Source organism: Bos taurus, chromosome 19 (genome assembly GCF_002263795.3).
Source record: "Bos taurus isolate L1 Dominette 01449 registration number 42190680 breed Hereford chromosome 19, ARS-UCD2.0, whole genome shotgun sequence".
Classification (NCBI taxonomy): Eukaryota; Metazoa; Chordata; class Mammalia; order Artiodactyla; family Bovidae; genus Bos; species Bos taurus.
The window spans coordinates 54,512,986-54,531,201 of record NC_037346.1 but is presented as its reverse complement, the minus strand read 5'-3'; the positions used below and the strand labels follow the sequence as shown (position 1 = coordinate 54,531,201).

The following is an 18,216-nucleotide window of genomic DNA, read 5'->3' as shown; positions in this document are numbered from 1 at the left end:
GAGGTGGTGGCCAGGCAGCCAGCTCCGCAGGCCAGCCTGTTGGCTGTGCAGCCTGGGGGGGTGGCCAGCAAAGGTGCGGGTCTGATCCACAGCCAGGAGGGCACCTTGCCCCACCTGGTGGGCCCTCCAACCTGCCCACCTCCCAGCGGGCTCCTCGCGGGCCCTGTACTGGGGCTCGCAGAGCGGTAGGTGGAACATCTGGCCCTGGGGTGTGGGTGGGTGGGTGGGGTTCTAACTTGCCACTCTCTTCTCTTTTATCACTACTGAGATCTGGCAGAGAAGGGCTTACTGCTGAGAGGCCTGGGGAGCTCTGATTCCACCTCTGCAGGGGCCTGAGTGGCCACTTGGCCTCACCTGGGCTCACCTGTCCCCCACAGGAGCTGAGCTGCGTCACCCCACCCACCCATCTGGGCTGCGGGGCTGGCCCTTGGTGGCAGGGGAAGGGCAACTCAAAGCAAAGGGCCTGAAAGAGGGAAGATGAACCAATTTGCTTCCTCTCCCTTCTTGGCCATTTCAGCGTAAATAAATCTTTTAACCTGGGTTTAGTAGCCAGATCATAGCAGAAGCACCCCATTTCTTGTTGCCCTGCTGAAGCTGGCGAGGAGTGGGAGGGGTGGGCCAGCACGCACCCCATGAGATGTCAACTCCTGAGCATCCTGGCTGTTCTCAGAAGCTACGGGTTGAGGTTCAGTCACCCACACTGACCCCCACGGAGCCTTCGTGGAGGAGGGGTGCTCCACCCTCTGTTTCTTTGCTTCTGGCACGCGTGCCGCAGGGCCCTCCGCAGTCATGTGCCCTGGAGGGGAACCCCTGGTCCTGTCCTGCCCTGCGAGTGCCAGGCACCGAGTGCCCAGTGAGGCGGTCGCTCCGACGAGCGCCATTGCTGGTGTCCCCAGTGGGATGCGCGCGCACCTCCTCCCGCCTCCCACACCCTTATCTCTTATCTTATCTCCCAGGCCTGTCGACAAGGCCTCTGATGACGACAGATAAGGTTTTCCCTTTCCCAGGGCAAGAAAGTGAGTCTCCCTCCTTCAATGAGGACACAGCAGGTGAGGACGTCTGTGTCCTGCCTGTGTGTCTTGCCCCGACCATGCCCCTGTGTTGGGTTGAGCCTTCTCGGTCTTCGTGGAGGCCTGGATGCTCCTGTTGTTTCTCCGTGGAGGCGCGAGCAATACCGCATGATCGTGGTGTTTCATCTTTTATTCACACGCTCTGTGGTTCCTGTGAGACGAGACAAGCTTCAGAGAGCCTTGTAAGAACAGACATTTGTTTTGCTCTCTTTTCACGAGTGCTTCTTGGAGCCCTCCTTTTTTTTTTTTTAAAGAGAAAGGACCCAAGAGCAGTGTTTCTTTGGTGATTTGAATACATTTTCCTGGGCCAGGGGACTGGATCAGATGACCCCGGGCCTGCCTGCAAGCTCTGGTGCTGTGGGAGCCGTTGGGAAGTGAGGACAGGATCCCAGTCTTTTGTTTCTCGGCTGCCCAGGACCAAGGAAGAGCTGCCAGTTGCTGGGGTCAGTTGTGGGCCCCGGAGACGAGCGACAGGTGGACAGCGGCCCCGTTGAGTTGGAGTGAGAGTCCTTGTTGATTGTCATTTGGGGGCTGGCGGGGGAGACTGGTGGGGGGGGGCAGGGAGTGCAGAGAGCGGTGGAGGGTGGCACCGCACAGCCTCCCACAGGGGAGCCCTCCCTTGGCCCTGCAGTGACAGAGGACACAGAGCAGAGGTCCTGGGGCCACTCTGCAAACCGCACGCTCTGCTGACGTCCCTTCAGTCACCCCAGTGGCTTTTCAGTCGGCCCATCAGGCCAGGAGCCCCACAACCGGCGCCGGCTCCCAAGCGTGGGCTCCTCAGGGCCAGGTGCCTGGGGTCCCCAGTCTCCACGCCCAGGAGTGTCGCTTACGGGACCCTCGTCACCAGCGGTGGGGGGGGGGGCTGCCTGCCTCCCTCCCCACATGACCGAGGTGGGCACCGAAGCGAGGGGAACGCTGGGTTGGGACAGGTCCGTGACGAAACGCCATCCTCCCAGACTGTTCCTCAGGGGAAGGAGAACACGTTTTAAGAGGCATCTGTTTTTCATTGGTTTAAGTGCAGTTGTTGAAAAAGTGGGAAAACACAAGGTCCTCCGCATGTCACCCAGTGCCCAGGAGGTGCTGAGGGCAGGTAGGAAGGCGCCTTGGTGTCCTCTTGGCCTCCATGGCCACCCTCCGGGGCTGGAGTGTGATGGTGAGGAGCACAGTCAGGCAGAGGAGGGGGCTCAGGAGGTGAGGGGGGTGCCCCGTGTCCATGTGGCAGCTGCTTCTCACATGGCTCACCTCCGTGAGGGCCACCCCCACACAGCACCCCCTCCACAGATGCCTACTTCCTGCTTCCTGCCTGCCTGGCGCAAAGCTGCTCAGCTGTCCTTTTCCATCTTTCCAAACTCTTGGCTGCCTCCCCAGCTTCCTCCGGGGCCCACCGTGGAACCGGACGGCCCAGTCCCGTCTCCCCGAGGCTCCTGGGACCCCGTCTGTGTGCCAGCAGCCGGCTCTGTCCCCCTCACTCTCACTCCTTCGTGTGTTCATCCAGCAACGCTTTGCGGCGGGGGAGCCATCTGCTCTCCGTCTGCTGAAGAGGAGCCACTGTGCCTGGGGGCCAGGCCCCTCGTGGGCCACGGAGAGATGGGCGGGTGACCCCGTGCACCTCAGTTTCTGCATCCAGCGTGCTCCAGTTCACCGGCTTGTGGGGAGACGTGTGAGTCAGGGGTGGGGGAGCTGGTCTTCGGGTTTTGTGGGGTGGGTACAGTTGAGGCCAGAGGCCTCTCTGTGAGCTCCCCCCCCAGCTCACCGTGGGGCTCCCCGAGGATGGCTGGAAGTAGAGAGCTTATTCACACCACGGGCACCCCAAAATCCAAGTGCTAAAGTTATAATTAAACCTTGAGAAACCTGGGGGCCCCTCCACCTCTGAGGCCTGCACCACCTCATAAAAGTCGGGCTTCACTGAGTTCTCTCTCGTTGTGGCTTGTTCGGCATCCTGAAGGTTTGGGACAGGGGGTGGAGAGAGGACTTAGGCCTCTAACGGATTTGGGGTGGGCCCAGGAAATCCGGCGGTGGCCCCCCAGCAGCTCTGCAATCATTTCCTCCAGACTAGCTAGTGCTCAGGACTCCGACCAGCCTCAGCACCTGGCTGGTCAGGCAGGCGGTGGCAGGGTGCAGGTGGGCACTGGCCCACGTCGGCTGCACCCCGCTGATTCAGGCACTTGGAAGGGGTCTGAGTGGGTGTCCTGGGTAGCAAAGGTTTTCACCCCTTGTCCCTCCTGTGCAGAGATCCAGGATGAGCCACGTTCAGCCTTTCTTATTGCTGACTGGCTGCTTTTGCTGCCACATCCCCCTCCTTTCAGGGTGAGGCTTCCTTCTGTAAACAGGGCTTGCTCCTGGGTCATTCTATGACTTGACAGGTTCTAGCCCGTGACGCTGAGGCCCCTTCTTAAAAGTTCATGTTGAGTCCTTATGAGCACTGGTGGTGTGAGGAGCGGGCCGCACAGGTGGAGAAGTCACCGGAATCACCCCCCAACACACACATACACACACAAGCCGCTGAATGGAAAGGGGGGAGGGGCGTGCAGGCTGGATTGGTGCGGGGGGTGGAGGGGGCAGCCGTGGGCCAGAGGACACCGTTGTTCTGGTTCATTCCCTGGGGACCACAGTCATCGGGCTTGTTGCTGATAATAGCTTTATGGAGATATAATCCACATTCCAGGAAATGCACCCTTTTATTGTGTGCAGTTCAGTGGTTTCCCGTATACTTACAAAGTTACCATCATCACCAATTCCAGAATATTTTTGTCACTCCCCCTCAGAGATCTTAAGTCCATTACTGGTCATTTTCAGCGCTTGGCAGCCACGAATCTGCCTGCTGTCTGTGAATTTGCCTATCCTAGTAACTTCTATCGGTAGAATCATGTCGTGAATGGCTTTCTTTTTTTAGTGGGTGGCTTTTTGTATCTGGCGTCTTTCAGCCGGTGTAATGTTTTCAGGGTTCGTCCGTATGTAATGTGTCCACACTCCATCCCTGTTTATGGCTGCACAGTATTCCACTCTAACAATTGCATCACGTGCTGTTTATCCATTCATGGGTTGATGGGCATTTATTCGGGCTGTGTCCACTTCGTAGCTCATATGAATCGTGCTGCAGTGAACACTGGGGTCCGGGTTTGGGTGGGCACCTGTGTTTTTGTTTCTCTTGGGGACCTGCACAGTCAGTGGGGAGCACTTGGCTCACCAGCACCCAGTTAGGGGAGCACTGTTGGTCTCTTGAGCTCCACTCCCAGTGGCTGTGAGCACTGTGTGTCAAGTCTTGAATCTGCGTCTCTGTGCAGTTGGCTGGGGGTTCTTTGGTTTCACTGTGAGTCCAGGGCCAAGCTTTGCGGAACAGGATGAATCAATGAGGAATTAATGCAGGGAGGAGTTGGGGGTGGGATCAAGGAGCAGAGGAACCTGTTGGGTCCTGCCTCTGACTTCTGGTTTCCTTGGCCTGCACAGGGCCCGGGACAAGGCAGGAAGGGGAGAAGGAAGGCTTGTGTGTCCTCTCCAGGGGAGACAGGGGGGCATGTGACAGTGAGGTAGTGGCAGCGAAAGAGGAAGTGGGTGGAAGGAGTGGGCGGGGTTGGAGTACCCTCCCCCAGTGGGAAGGTGGGGGCGAGGATGCACCCCCGTCTCCATTCCTGGCCAGGGGGGGAGGTGTTTCCTTCCTGGGAGGGTGAAATGCAGGACTTAGGGGAGGTCGGCCTCTGGGGTCCAGGGAGGGTGTGAGGGTGACTGCTGTCCCCCGCAGAATCTGCAGGAGCAACAAGGTACACCCTTTCTGGATGGCTGTGTGCATCACAGGCAGAAAGTTAAGCTGCGGAACGAATGCGCGTTGCTTGTCTTTTTAAGCCACCACACAAGTGCATCCAGCAAAGGCTCACCCGTGCGCACGTCTGGGCGCCTGCTGGGTCCACTCTGAGCCTGGCGCCCGGGAGCGCGCTGGGGAGGGCCCACTGGCGCGCGGTCCCGGGAAGGCGGCGGGGCGGTCCAGCTTCCTCCCTCCTCCCGGCCCTCCCCGCCCTCCGGGCAGCTGGAGGGGGCCTCTGCTCCTCGGCAGTTCACAGGCAGAAATTACCATATGAATGTGGCTCCTTCCCACAGCGCGGGTTGGGGAGACCTGGGAGGGGACAGGCTCCCACCCTCGGGGGCTGGAGGCGCCTCCAGGTCCTGTGCTGACTGAGGCGAAGCTCCTTCAGAGGCACAAATTGATCGGTTGGAGGACGCCGGACAGTCTCGGTCCACAGTAGGTCTCCACCGCGTGCAGAGGGTGTAGGGGATGATGGGTTGGGGGGTCTGCTGGGTCCCAGGAAGTGGGGGAGGCCCTGGGGACCGGCGAGCCCCTTCCTTTATCTTTCGTCTCAACTTGTAGGAGAATGTGTTGTTACTATAGCTGTTGTTATTTTGGTCTGATTTCAAAAGTGTCAGCTAATTACGGCAGGAAATGTAGAGTCTAAGGAAGGATGTGAAGGCGAGGATCGGATACGATAAAGCAAGTCTGAGCGCTCTGTAAACTGTAAAGTGCTGTGCGCAGGCCAGCCCGGATGGCGGTCAGCCCTCCTCTGATGGCCCGGCCCGGCTTCTTGTGTTCTTGGCAAGCTCCTGGGGGCCAGGACTGAGTGCTCTAGGGGCCTTCTGCAGAGGCCCTGCTGGTGTCGCGATTAATACTTTGCCAGCTGACCCAATCACTCTTAAGTTTAGGCTGCTGCTATGTCGCCTTTAACTGCTGGACAGCAAATTAATGGATGCCTAGTGCCTGGTGGCCCGGCCACTGCACGTAGGGGACCCACTCCTCACCGTGGCACTGGCCAGGTCAGCTGCAGTGTGGAGAGCGGCGTGGGTGAGGTTTCAGGGTTCAGACAGAGCCCCGGGTGGGCCCAGGTGTTCAGACCTGAGGGCCCCGCTCCCCATGCCCGCCCCCTCCAGCACCCCTGCCTGCTCTGCCCAAGCTTCAGGGAGAGGAGACCTCACGTGCCCTGAGGCCCCAGTTAGGGGTAGGTGGGGAGGCGTGTGGGCTTCCTGGGTGGTACTAGTGGTAAAGAGCCCACCTGCTAAGGCAGGAGACCTAAGAGACACGGGTTTGATCCCTGAGTCAGGAAGATCCCCTGGAGGAGGGCATGGCAACCCACTCCAGTATTCTTGCCTGGAGAATCCCATGGACAGAGGAGCCTGGCAGGCCCCAGTCCGTAGGGTGGCAAAGAGTTGAACACGACTGAAGCAGCTTAGGGCACACGCACGAGGAAGGAGGTAGGGATTAGGGGCCGCCCAGCCTCCTCTCCCCTGTGGGCATCCCCATGCCCTCACTGACGGTTTCCTGAACAGAATTTCCTGAATGGGCAGGAGCTGTCCCAGGAAGTGCATCCATCCTTTCGCAAGATGCTTTGTGGTTCCAGAAGGGGGATGGAAACCAGAAATCGTTCACGTCTCATTCACATGCTGGCACACGCGGAAGGCTGAGCGGAGGGAAGCCCGGGAAGCCCGTGGGAAAGGATGCAGGCCAGCACCGCGGGAGCCTCGCGGAGGGGCCGCCTGCACCGACCTGGGAGCAGCGGCCCCGCGATGCTCTGGGAAGAGAGGAGGGCGGGAGGCAGCAAACTGGCCTTTCATTCACTCATTCGACATCTTACGTACCAGGCTGTGGGATGTGTGAGCAGAGGAGGCAGACCTTGCAATTGCAGGCTGTGAGCAGGGGCACTCAGGAGGAGAACCATGGGACACCGGGAGTCCCCCAGAGCAGAGCCAAGGGAGGACCTCCCTGGGGAGCCTTGTTTGAGGAGAGGAAAGGAGCCAGGGAGATGGTGCACATGTCAAAACGGGAGAGCCGGGCACGGGCTTCTATTTTACTGACACATGCTCTGTGCCTTGGCCGTGCCAGGCTCTAGTCTGTGCTTTGTAAATATGTCGTTTGGTCCTCACAGAACTCTTACAAGGCAGGTATTATCTCATATTACCCATCAGAAACCTGAGGCATTGAGAGGTTAAGTTACTTGCTCAGGGTCACACAGGGAGTCTGGGATGGAACAGGGTCCCAGCTGCAGGATTCTGGGGCCTCAGGGATCTTGTGTTATACCAGGTGCAGGGGGACCCAGTCAGGCTTTCAAGCCAGGGGAGCAATGCGATTAATTTGTTTTAAACAGGCCTTCCTGGTGCCTTGAGAAGGATGGTCCCTGCGGTGGGGTGGTGGGTGGGGGACTTAATGGGGATGGCTTGGCTTGTGGGAGCCATGGAGGTGGGAGGCCAGGCGACTGCCTTCAGATGTGTTGGATTCAGATTGATAGGATTTGGGGTGGATGACTGGACGTGGGCCAATGGAAGGAGGGACCAAGGCTGGCCCCTGGGTTTCCAGCTGTAGTAACTGGATGGGTGGAGATGCCGTTGCTCATGGGGGCGGGTGGCACGGATGGGTCCAGAGCTCAGTTGGCGGCATGTTTAGTGGGAGGCATCAAGGCTTCACTAGGGCAGGGGCCGAGGATACCCGGCTCTGGGCAGGGGGCCTGGCACAGTGGGCCATCTCTGCTGAGTCATGATTGGCACTGGTGTATGATTCTGAACAGAGGTTGGCATCTGATGCTCAGAGGATGGGCAGGATCACTGGGAAGAGTGTCCAGTTGGGACCAGACTGGTTCTACAGGCAGAGGAGGAGCCAGTGAGGCAGTGGAGACCCCGGAGACAGAGGAGGAGCAGCAGAGGAGAAGTTGGGGTGGGGGGTGACCCCTGCAAAGGGCTCCATCTGGTCAGAGCTCCCGATCCAGTGGTGCACCCAAGCTTCGTATCATGCACAGCGCCAGCGTGCAGGAGGCGCAGGAAGTGGGACTCTGCCTAGTGTCCGACCCACACGGGGCTCAGGGGTGTCTGTGCACCCTGCCCGTGGCCAGCATCTCCTGTGGGCAGTGTTCCATGGGTGTTGCACATGTGTTCCGAGGGGGTGAGGCATGCTGTCCACACACTGCTTTTTTCTGGGGTGAGCCTGTGGTTGACCAGTGCGTGTACATACCTGAGCTCACCATCCCCATCTCACTTCAGGGAGCATTTGACCTTGTGGCTCATGGTGTGGCCCAAGATGTCACAGACATGCCCCGGCTTATCCCCTCTGCCCAGGGGCTCCCTTGGGAGAGCAGAGGCTAAGCACTGCATGGGGTGGGGAGCAGGAGTGCCTTTCCAGCAGGCAGGGCTCTGGGCAACCCCGTGGGCAGGTGGGCACAGTCTAGGCGGGCTCTCTGCTGAGTGGACATGGAGCGAGCCGTGTGAGGGGCCGCGTGGGTTCCCAGGCTCTGCGCACACTGCTTCCTGACCCCCTGACCTCCCGAGCAGGAAGAAGCTGGAGGTGGGGAGGGGGGGATGTGATGCCAGCTGCCTCGACTCACATCAGCCCGGAGCTGGAGCTGCCGGCGGACAGTGACATGGTTCAAGGCGGTCCAGAGCTGCTGACCCTCCCGCCTTCCCCACAACCTTCCCGGCCCCTCCAACTAGTGGTATGAGGGGGCCTCCTTCCTTACGGGGTCATTGGTCAGGCTTCCGCTCCTGGCCTAGGAACTTGCCCCTCCCTGCTTGGCCCCCTCCCTGGCCGTGCCTTCAGCTCCCGCCTCTCTGAAGGGACCAGGGTGGGTAGGGGGTCCTTTGGCGGGTGGGGGAGGAGACCTCATTAGGCAGCACCTCGGAGCCTGTGCAGATGATCTGACTGGAGAATTGCTTGGTATCTCTGGGGCGGGGGAGCTCTTTTCCTACTTAGCTCCTGGCAGGGGGCCGCTCTCTTGCACCCCAGAGGACCCTGTCTAGTTTTTGTTATTTTACATGATCTCATCAGTTGCTGGAGTGGGCGCCCCCAGCCTCCCCAGCACGGAGCTCTGGTGTGCGTCTGCTGACAGTCCTGCTGATAGGAGAGGGGGGCCGGGGGACTCCACCCCGTGACAAATGGCCACTTTCCACCCATCTGTGGGGGAAGGTCTTCTCTTTCTCTCTTTAACTTTGCGAGCACTTGCCAAGAACTAACGGAATCTCTCTGTGGCTGACCGCTTGGACGTGGTGGGCGGGCTGGATTCCGGGTTTGCCTTGGGGCAGGGTCTATCCTGCTGGAAGGTTCCCTGGGGTGGGAGGCGGCTCGGGGGCACATTCCCTGAGTCTTCGAGGCGAGTGTGGGCGGCGGAACACAGAATGAAAGATAAATCCCTTGACACAGGAAGTCGGAGGCCTCATCCCTGGCCTCCTCTGCCATGCGGATTCGGCGGCACTCAGTTCTGCAGACCGCGTTTTAGGAAAGCGCCTAGGACGTGGTGCAGGTTGGAGCCTGCTCTGACCAAAGATTGATGTCTCAATAGGCTGCTGAACCCGGGTGAGGAACTCTGCTGGAGGAGCGGGGCGGGAGGCAGGCTGGAAATGAAAGAACAGAGGGGGCCTCTTCCAGAAGGGGGTGGGGGGTGCGGGCTGAGCGTTGGATGCCGTCCAAATCTGGCTCCACCGACCGACGCCAATTGAAACCGTGTTGGCAGAAGCGAAGAGGTTCTTGAGATTCTTTCCTGGACAAAAGGGAAGACGTTTGCTTTAAAGGGTTTGGCAAGAGACAAGGGCGGGCAGTAGAAGCGGGGAATCACCCCCCGCCGGACTTTGGGGCGCCCTGGGCCCCTGAATGAATAGAGTCGGGTGGGAGCAGGGGCTGTTCCTACCCTGTCCCCTCCCAGGTCTTGCAAAGGGCGCGGGGTCGTGGGAAGTCTTTCCACCCAATCTGTCCCTGCACAGAAACCCTAAAGCTGCGACCTTGTTTTGAGTCTCCTCTTGGGAAAGATCCAATGGGGAGAGAGATGCAACTCCTGGCGTTTGCAAACTCCCGTCTTTCTTCAGAGAGGCCTTCGCCTTTGTGCTGGATCTCTAAGCCGGCTTTCAGGCCAGAGGGCAGGCTCTCAGATTTCTGGCCTCCTGGTTCCTCATCAGGCTTTGGGGAGACACTTTCTGCCCTGTACAAAGTGTGAAGTGTAATTCGATTTGGAACTACTTATTGAATTAGATGAGCCGTGTACGCTTTAAAAATGCATGCCTTGATTCCCCGCCTGCACAAATTTGCAAAATTCAGTCATTTGTATTCAGTGTTTCCATCTTTAGAAGGGAACAGGAAGTTCCCCTGTGACATTTATGGGGAGTTTGTAGTGGCTGGGGTAGGTTCACGGGGACACGAGGAAAAACGGAATCTGGTAAATGGGAAAAGATTCTGTTTCAAAGCCCCGCAGGGAATGACAGCCCTTATGTCCCTGCCCATCCCTCACAGCTTTCTCCTTGGGCTCAGGGATGGAGACCAGCTTCATAGCCTCTGCCCTTTTCCTCTTTTCCTGCCTTTGATCATCAAAAAAAAAATTTTTTTTTTTAATTTATTTATTTCTTTTGGGCTTCCCTGGTAGCTCAGCTGGTAAAGAATCCGCCTGCAATGCAGAAGACCCCAGTTCGACCCCTGGGTTGGGGAAGATCCCCTGGAGAAGGGATAGGCTACCCACTCCGGTGTTCTTGCCTGGAGAATCCCCATGGACAGAGGAGCCTGGCGGGCTGCAGCCCGTGGGGTCGCAGTTTTGGCTGCTGAACTCAGGCTTTCTTTAGTTGTGGCAAGCGGGGGCTGTTCTCCAGTTGCGGTGGGTGCAAGGGCTTCTCGTTGCAGCAGTTTCTCTTGTTGCGGAGCACAGGCTCAGTAGCTGCAGGCGTGCAGGCTTAGTTGCTCTGCAGCATGTGGGATCTTCCCGGACCAGGGATCGAACTTGTGTCCCCTGCATTGGCAGGTGAATTCTTATCCACTGTACCACCAGGGAAGTCCCCCTACCCTGATTTTTTTTATTGTTATTTTTCATCTTTTTTTTTTTTCTCATTTTTTGGCTGTGCCTCGTAGCTTTGGGGATCTAGTTCCCCAACCAGGGATCAAACCCAGGGTCCCTGCAGTGGAAGCTCTTGAGTCCTAACCACTGGACCACCATAGGATTCCCTGATCATTTTTTTAAAAACTCTTCCTCACCCTTTTCTGACCATGGAACCCACAATATCTTTGTATGTTGAGAAGTTCAATTCAGAAATAAAATGATTAAATTCCAAGTTCTCGTTAGACCAAGTTAGTTTCATGAAGAAAGCTACGGGGTTCTTTGATGAACCCCACAGATTGTCCAAATTTATTCACAATTTATTGCCTGTCTTCATGTGTGCTTATTTTAGGGAGAGATTCCTTATCTTTTAACAGCTCCTAAAAGAGGTTTGTGATGCGCAACACGAGAATCCTGTGCCAGATTGGGTTCCTTACTTGTAAGGGATTACCATGAATCTGCCTGGAAGTTTTGGCTGATGAACATTTGAATAAATAAACTTCTTCTTCCTGTGTGGCACCATAGTTTTCATTCAGACTGACCTCAAGCCTATACAGTGTCTTCTTTTTGTTACTATGTAATACGTGCTCAGTAAATGTTCGTTGAATGTATCATTGTTACGGTCTTGGTCCACTGGGACCCCAGGATCTTTTTCTACTGTTCATTGTTTATAACCATGTTTTATCACTGAAGTATAGGTGATGGACAGTATTATGTGTTGTAAGTGTATAATATATGATTCACACTTTTTAAAGATTATACTCCATTTATAGTTATTAGAAAATATTGGCTATATTACCTATATTGTGCCGTATATTCTTCTGGCTTATTTTATACATAACAGTTTGTACCTGTTAATCCCCCACCCCTTTACTGCCCCTGCACGCTTCCCTCTACCCACTGGTAACTGCTGGTTTGTTCCCTGTATCTGTGACTCTGCTTCTTTTTTGTTGTATTCACTAGTTTGCTGTATTTTTTAGGTTCCGCATGTTAGTGATCTCGTACAGTGTGTGTCTTTCTTTATGTGACTTATTTCACTTAGCGTGATGCCCTCCAAGCCCACCTGTGTTGCTGCCAATGGCAAAATTTCTCTTTTTTTTTTTTTATGGTTGAGTAATATTCTTGTGTGTGTGTATGAGTACCACATCTTCTTTATTCATTCATCTGTTGATGGATACTTAGGTTGCTTCCACAACTCAACAATTGCAAATAATGCTGCTGTGGACATTAGGGTATATGCATCTTTTCAAGTTAGTGTTTTTGGCTTTTTCAGATATATACCAGAAGTAGAGTTGCTGGGTCATAGGATAGTTCTATTTTTAATTTTTCAAGAAACCTCCATACCGTTTTCTACACTGGCTACACCAATTTACGTTCCCATGAACAGTGTGTAAGGATTCCCTTTTCTGCACACCCTCGCCAGCGTTTGTGGTATTCCTTTTGCGGATAGCCATTCTGACACGTGTGAGGTGCTATAGCCTTGTGATTTTGACTTGCATTTCCCCGATAATTAGTGATGTTGAGCATCTATTCCTCTGCCTGTTGGCCATCTGCATCTCCTCTTTGGAAACATTTCTGTTCAGTTCTTCTGCCCATTTTGTAATCAGATTGTTGAACGGTATGAGCTGTTTATACATGTTGGATATTAATCCCTTATACATCACTTGTTGTTCGGTCGCTCAGTCATGCCTGATTCTTTGCAACCCCATGGACTGCGGCACGCTAGGTCTCCCTGTCCTTGTATGTCATATCATTTGCAAATATTTTCTCCCACACAGTGCATTATCTTTTCATTTTATTGATCATTTCCTTTACTGTGAAACAGTTTTAAAGTTTAATTAGGTCTCATTTGTTTGCCTTTGCTTTATTTCCTTTAGGAGCCAAATCCAAAAAATATTGCTATGATTTATATCCAAGAGTGTTCTGCCCATGTTTTCCTCTAGGAGTTTTATGGTTCCTGGTCTTTTAGGTCTTTAATCTATTTTCAGTTGTTTTTGTATATGGCATAAGAAAATGTTCTAATTTCATTATTCTATATGTAGCTGTCCAGTGTTCCCAGCACCACTTATTGAACAGACTGTCTTTACCCTGTTGTATATTCTTGCCTTCTTTGTTGTAGATTAATTGACCATAAGTGTGTGGATTTATATCTGGGCTTTATGATCTGTTCCGTTCATCTGCGTGTCTGTTTTTATGCCAGTACCATACTGTTCTGATGACTGTGGCTTTGTATCAATAATACTGTCCAAAGTCAGAGAGTGTGATTCTTCCAGCTCTTTGGCATCTTCCATTTCTTTGGCATCTTTTCTAGGACAGTTACATCTCCAAGGTGCACATGTGTGCATAGTGAAGGCAGGAGGCTATGACTGTGAGAAGCACCTGGATGAGGCTGGGAGAGGGGAAGGAAGGCTTCATCAAGGGCGGGTGGTGGGGCGCATTTACTGCAGGAAGAATGTGTGGTGGACAGGTCCCTATGACCCCAACATCAAGCTTCTGCGTGGGTCTGCCTGGATCTACCTGGTGATGCTGGCTCCTGTTGGGTGGTCTCGTGGGTTTCCATAGATGGGTCAGCCTTGCTTTCTGCTCAGCCACTGTGGGCGGTGATTGAGCAAGGCCGGTGGGGATGATGGTGCCAATGTCCCTGGGGAGGATCGGGGGAGATAAGGGGCATTGAGTCGGCTTTACCCCGAGAGCTTGGTCCTGGGTTCTGTCCCTGGCTGTGACACAGGTGCCCCTCTGGCTGGGAGCAATGTCACGCAGCAGAGGTTGATGCTCGGAGAGAGTGGAATCTTCAGGGATGTTTCTGAGCTGCAGGAAGGACAGCAGGACAGATAGGGAGCGGCGGTGGCGAAGAGTGACCCTTGGGTGTTGCAAGCCTGCTGGGCCCCGCCCATGATCGCCCAGGGCTGCAATGAAGTATAAACCCTCTGCGGGCTCCTCTCTGGTGGCTGCATCCCAGCCAGATGTGCGTCCCACTGTCCCAGTCCCAGCCAGCCACAGACCGAGATATACAGACCCCAGGGTAAGGGGGAAGAATTTGTCCCTTGGAGCAGAAGCCTGAAGTTGGCGCTGGCTCAGGGCTGCGACCTAGAGCCCCCTGTGAAGGCATGTGGATGGAAGAGGATGGAACCCCTTCCTCCCCAGTTTAAGAGCAACCCCCTCCCCATCAGTTCGTGAGAAAAGGCGGACCTACAGGCCCCTGTGGTGAAGGAGGGGGCAGGGGCTCGCCCACCAGGGTTGCAGGCCTGGGCTCAAATTGGAGGCCTGCAGAGACACACTGCCAGGTTTCCTCCTGCTGGTCTGAACGTCCTCGCTGGGAGATGACGGGGCTGCTTGTGCAGCTGGACAGCCTGGGGGGTGGGGTGGGCACAGGAACCTTAGGCCTGAGTAGGGGCATCCTGGCCTCAGCTGTCCACAAGCTGTACAGCTGGCTGGTGGGCACTCCTGGGCACAGTGGGTTCTTTTCAGTCCATCTCTACCAGCAGCGACTTTCCTCTCTTTGTATAGCAGCTCATTGAGACAGAATCCCCACCCTGTACAATTCACTCATTTAGCGTGTGCATCAGTGGGGCGTATTCTCAATGTTGTATCTAGTTTCAGAAAATGTTGTTGTTCAGTCGCTAAGTCGTGTCCTCTCTGACCCCATGGACTGCAGCATGCCAGGCTCCTCTGTCGTCCCCTCTCTCCCAGAGTTTGCTCACAGTCATGCCCATTGAGTCGGTGATGCTGTCTAACCATTTCATCCTCTGCCACCCCCTTCTCCTTTTGCCGTCAGTCTTTCCCAGCATCAGGGTCTTATTTGTCCCCCAAAAGGAATCCCATAGGTGTGATGGCCCAGCCCCGGCTGCCCCGTCTGCTCTCTGTCCTAATGGATTTGCCTCTTCTGGACATTTCATTTCAATGGACTCGTACCACGTGTGGCCTTTTACATTTGGCTTCTTCACTGAGCATGCTGTTTTCAAGGTTCATCTGTTACACAGCGTGTCGGGACATCAGTACTTTTTAAAAATTTTTAAAATTGGAGTATGGTTGATTAACAATGTTGTGTTGGTTTCTGCTGTACAACAAGGTGAATCAGCCATATGGATACATATATCCCCTCCCTCTTGAGCCTCCCTCCCCTACCCCCATCCCACCCCTCTAGGTCATCACAGAGCTCTGAGCTGAGCTCCCTGTGCTTTATAGCAGCTTCCCACTAGCTCTTTTCCTCACAGTAGTATGTATGTCAATGCTATTTTTTTTTTTTTTTTTGAGTACTGTTGATTTATGGGTCCTCCCCAGTGGCTCTGGGATAAAGAATTCACCAGCAATGCAGGACACCCAGGTTCTATTCCCAGGTCAGGAAGATTTCCCTGGAGAAGGGCATGGCAACCCACTCCAGTACTCTTGCCTGGAGAAGCCCATGGACAGGGTAACCTGGTGGGCTTTAGTCCGTAGGTTTGCAAAGAGTCAGACATGACTGAAAGCAACTTAGCGTGCATACACACGATTGATTTACAATGTCAGGTTAGTTTCTGATGTACAACAAAGTGATTCAGTTCCACGTATATATATATATATACACACACACACATATTCTTTACATTTATACATTAATTTTCAGATTGTTTTCCATTTTAGTTTATTCCAATATATTGGATATATTTTCTTGTGCTATACAGTAAGACCTTGTTATCTGTTTTATTTAAAGTAATTTTTATCTGCCAATCCCAAAGTCCTAGTTTGCTTCCCCCTCTTCTTCCTTTGGTATTTTTTTCTTTGTCTGAGAATCTGTTTCTGTTTTGTAAATAAGGTCAATGTATTATTTTTTAGATTCCACATATAAGTGATATCCTGCGATATTTGTCTTTCTCGGCTGACTGACTACTGCGTTTGATAATCTCTAGGTCCATCCGTGGAGGTGCACATGCTGTTATTCCATTCGTTTTTTATGACTGGGTAATATTCCACCATCTGCGTACACCACATCTTCATATCCATTCATCTAGGACATAAGTGCTTTGAATGGCTCATTGTCCATCGTGTGGATTTCCTGCACTGTCTGTCCTCTCGTCCATGGGTGGACGACCTTTTAATGGCTCATCATCCGTTATGTAGAGTTACCGCATTGTCTTTGGCTTTTCATCCATGGGTGGACGGCCTTTCAGATGTTTCTTGAATCACTGCTTTGTGCCACCCCCTGGCCTAGGAGGTGGGGGTGCCACTGATTGAGCTACAACCTTGGGTTTGAAGATCTTGCAAAGTCAGATCAGGGAGTGAATAGCAGGGTGGAGAGACTCGCAGAGGGCCACGTGGAGCCAGAGTGAGAATCCGAGGCCCTGGTTCCCAGCCGCAAAGTCTGCAGGGGGCACTGCCCCTCGCTTTGACTAGGGTGACCATGTTACCTACTTGTCCAAACCGTGGCCTTTCTGAGCACCAACTGGGTTCTATTAATATTGATAATTAGGCTGGATACTAGAAAACTTGAAAGCAAGGACTGTAACGACACGTGTCCACCCGTGTTCATAGCAGCATTATTCGTCATCATCAAAGGTGGAAACCTCGTACGTGTCCACTGATGGATGAATGGATGAACAATGAAGTATTATTCAGACATGAAAAGGAATGGAATGTGACACATGCTGGAGCAGGGGGGAGCCTCAAGGACATGATGCTTGTGAAAGAAGCCCGACACAAAAGGACAAATACTTATGAATGTTCCCACTTATATGAGGTTCCTAGTGGAGCCAGATTCACGGAGACAGAACAGAGCCTACAGGGTTGGGGGACGGGGAGTTAGTGTTTAATGGGCTCAGAGCTTCCGACCAGGATGATAAAAGCGTTTGGAGGTAGGTAGTGGTGATGGTTGCATGCCATCGTAAATGTAATTAAGGACGCTAACATGAACATTTAACATGGTTAAAGGGATTGAGGTTGTAACTTGCGTCTGTTTTACTGCAGTAAAGAAAGTGATCAGGCTGGAGGGAGGGTGTAAACCAGCGTGTAAGGTCACCCCCACCCAGTTGGTCACTTGGGCTGTCTTTTCCCAGAGGAAGGTGGCACTCTGGTGGGCAGGGATGTCGCCCTGGGCCTGAGAGAGAGTGGCTGACCCAGTGGAGCAAAAACAAGGCTGTCCCAGGGGTCACCCCCCGCCACACACACCCCAGCAAACCTGGCACCCCTCAGAGCGTGACCCCAGGAAGGAGAGGCTATGGCAGTCTGTGCCGCCCCCTCCATCCCCTTTTCCAGGGATTCCCAAGTAGGAGCAGTGGAGAGCAGCAGCTGGTGGTGCGGTGTGACCTTGGTAAGTCACTTGACTTCCCTGAACATGCGTCTCCCGCTTTTAAAGAGGGCAGCTCCCTCTTTCTCTGTTTGCATGCAGAGGCTGCAGTGAAAGTCACCTTGGATGTAAATGTGAAACTTCTTGTTTTTCTGTTAAGAGCTTCCTTTTTCCTATTAATAGCATTTGATAAAGTCTGGGTATGAAACAACAACCGAGCTAACAGGGAAGAGAGTGAGCCGTAGGCAGAAGTCACTGGAGGAGGTGGTCTGGACACAGGTCTTGGGGGTGGGGATGGGTCAGGAGAAGGCAGGTGTGGAGGTGGGTCTGACCGTTGTCGTGGAGGGTCTGTGGGCAGCTCGGGCAGCAGAGCCCCTCCTCCCTGTCCCCCGCCTCGAGGGTCTCCCCCAAGACCCCATTCACTCAGTTTGGTTGAGTGTCCCCTCCCTGTAGGGCCCTGGAGGCTCACTGGGGATCCACACACGTCACTGCCATCCTCACTGGAGCTCATGGCCTGCTGGGGGGACACGTATGTTAATCCGATATCATGAGAGTGAATGTGAAGTCACAGGACTAGATTCATTGACGGTCTCCGGTTGGCTAGACCGCTTCCAGTGCATTTCAGGAAAAAAAAAAAAAATCACACCCCATTTGTAAAATAAGTAGGTTAGACAAGAGTTATGTGCTGTCCAGGATAGTTGCCACTTGCCATGTGTCATTCTTTTTTTTTTTTTTTAATTAAAAATTTTTTAAAAATTTCTTGTCCATGCTTTGTGGGATATGGGATCTTAGTTCCCTGACCAGGGATCAGACCCTCACTCCCTGCATTTGAAGGGCAGAATCTTAACTACTGGGCTGCCAGGGAAGTCCCCATGGCGTGTATCATTCTTTAAATTGAAATGAATTAAAATTAAATAAAAAACTGAGTTCCTCCGTTAGACTAGCTGCATTTTAAGTGCTCAAATGTCATGTTTGTGAAAACAGTTGGTGGTTCTGAAGAAAATTAAAAATATGACTACCATTTGACTCAGCATTCCCACCGGGTCAAAAATGTTTCGGAAAGCTTTGAAAG

General features: G+C 53.7%; 1 protein-coding gene across 14 annotated transcripts in view; it reads left to right on the top strand.

Annotated features, from left to right (window-relative positions):
• SEPTIN9 (septin 9) overlaps positions 1-18,216 on the top strand; it is a 179,486-nt gene that overhangs the window by 145,297 nt on the left and 15,973 nt on the right. Inside the window, exon 1 of one of the 14 annotated variants that reach the window (XM_010816604.2) lies at positions 1,442-1,570. The exons of 10 other annotated variants lie outside the window; for them this stretch is intronic. The gene's annotated coding sequence lies outside the window, so the exon portion shown is untranslated. Of the gene's footprint in view, positions 1-1,441; positions 1,571-2,357; positions 2,731-4,782; positions 4,829-5,116; positions 5,305-18,216 lie in introns of those variants that run through there. 3 more of the 14 variants (XM_010816601.4, XM_024981032.1, XM_010816600.3) reach the window with 3 other exon arrangements.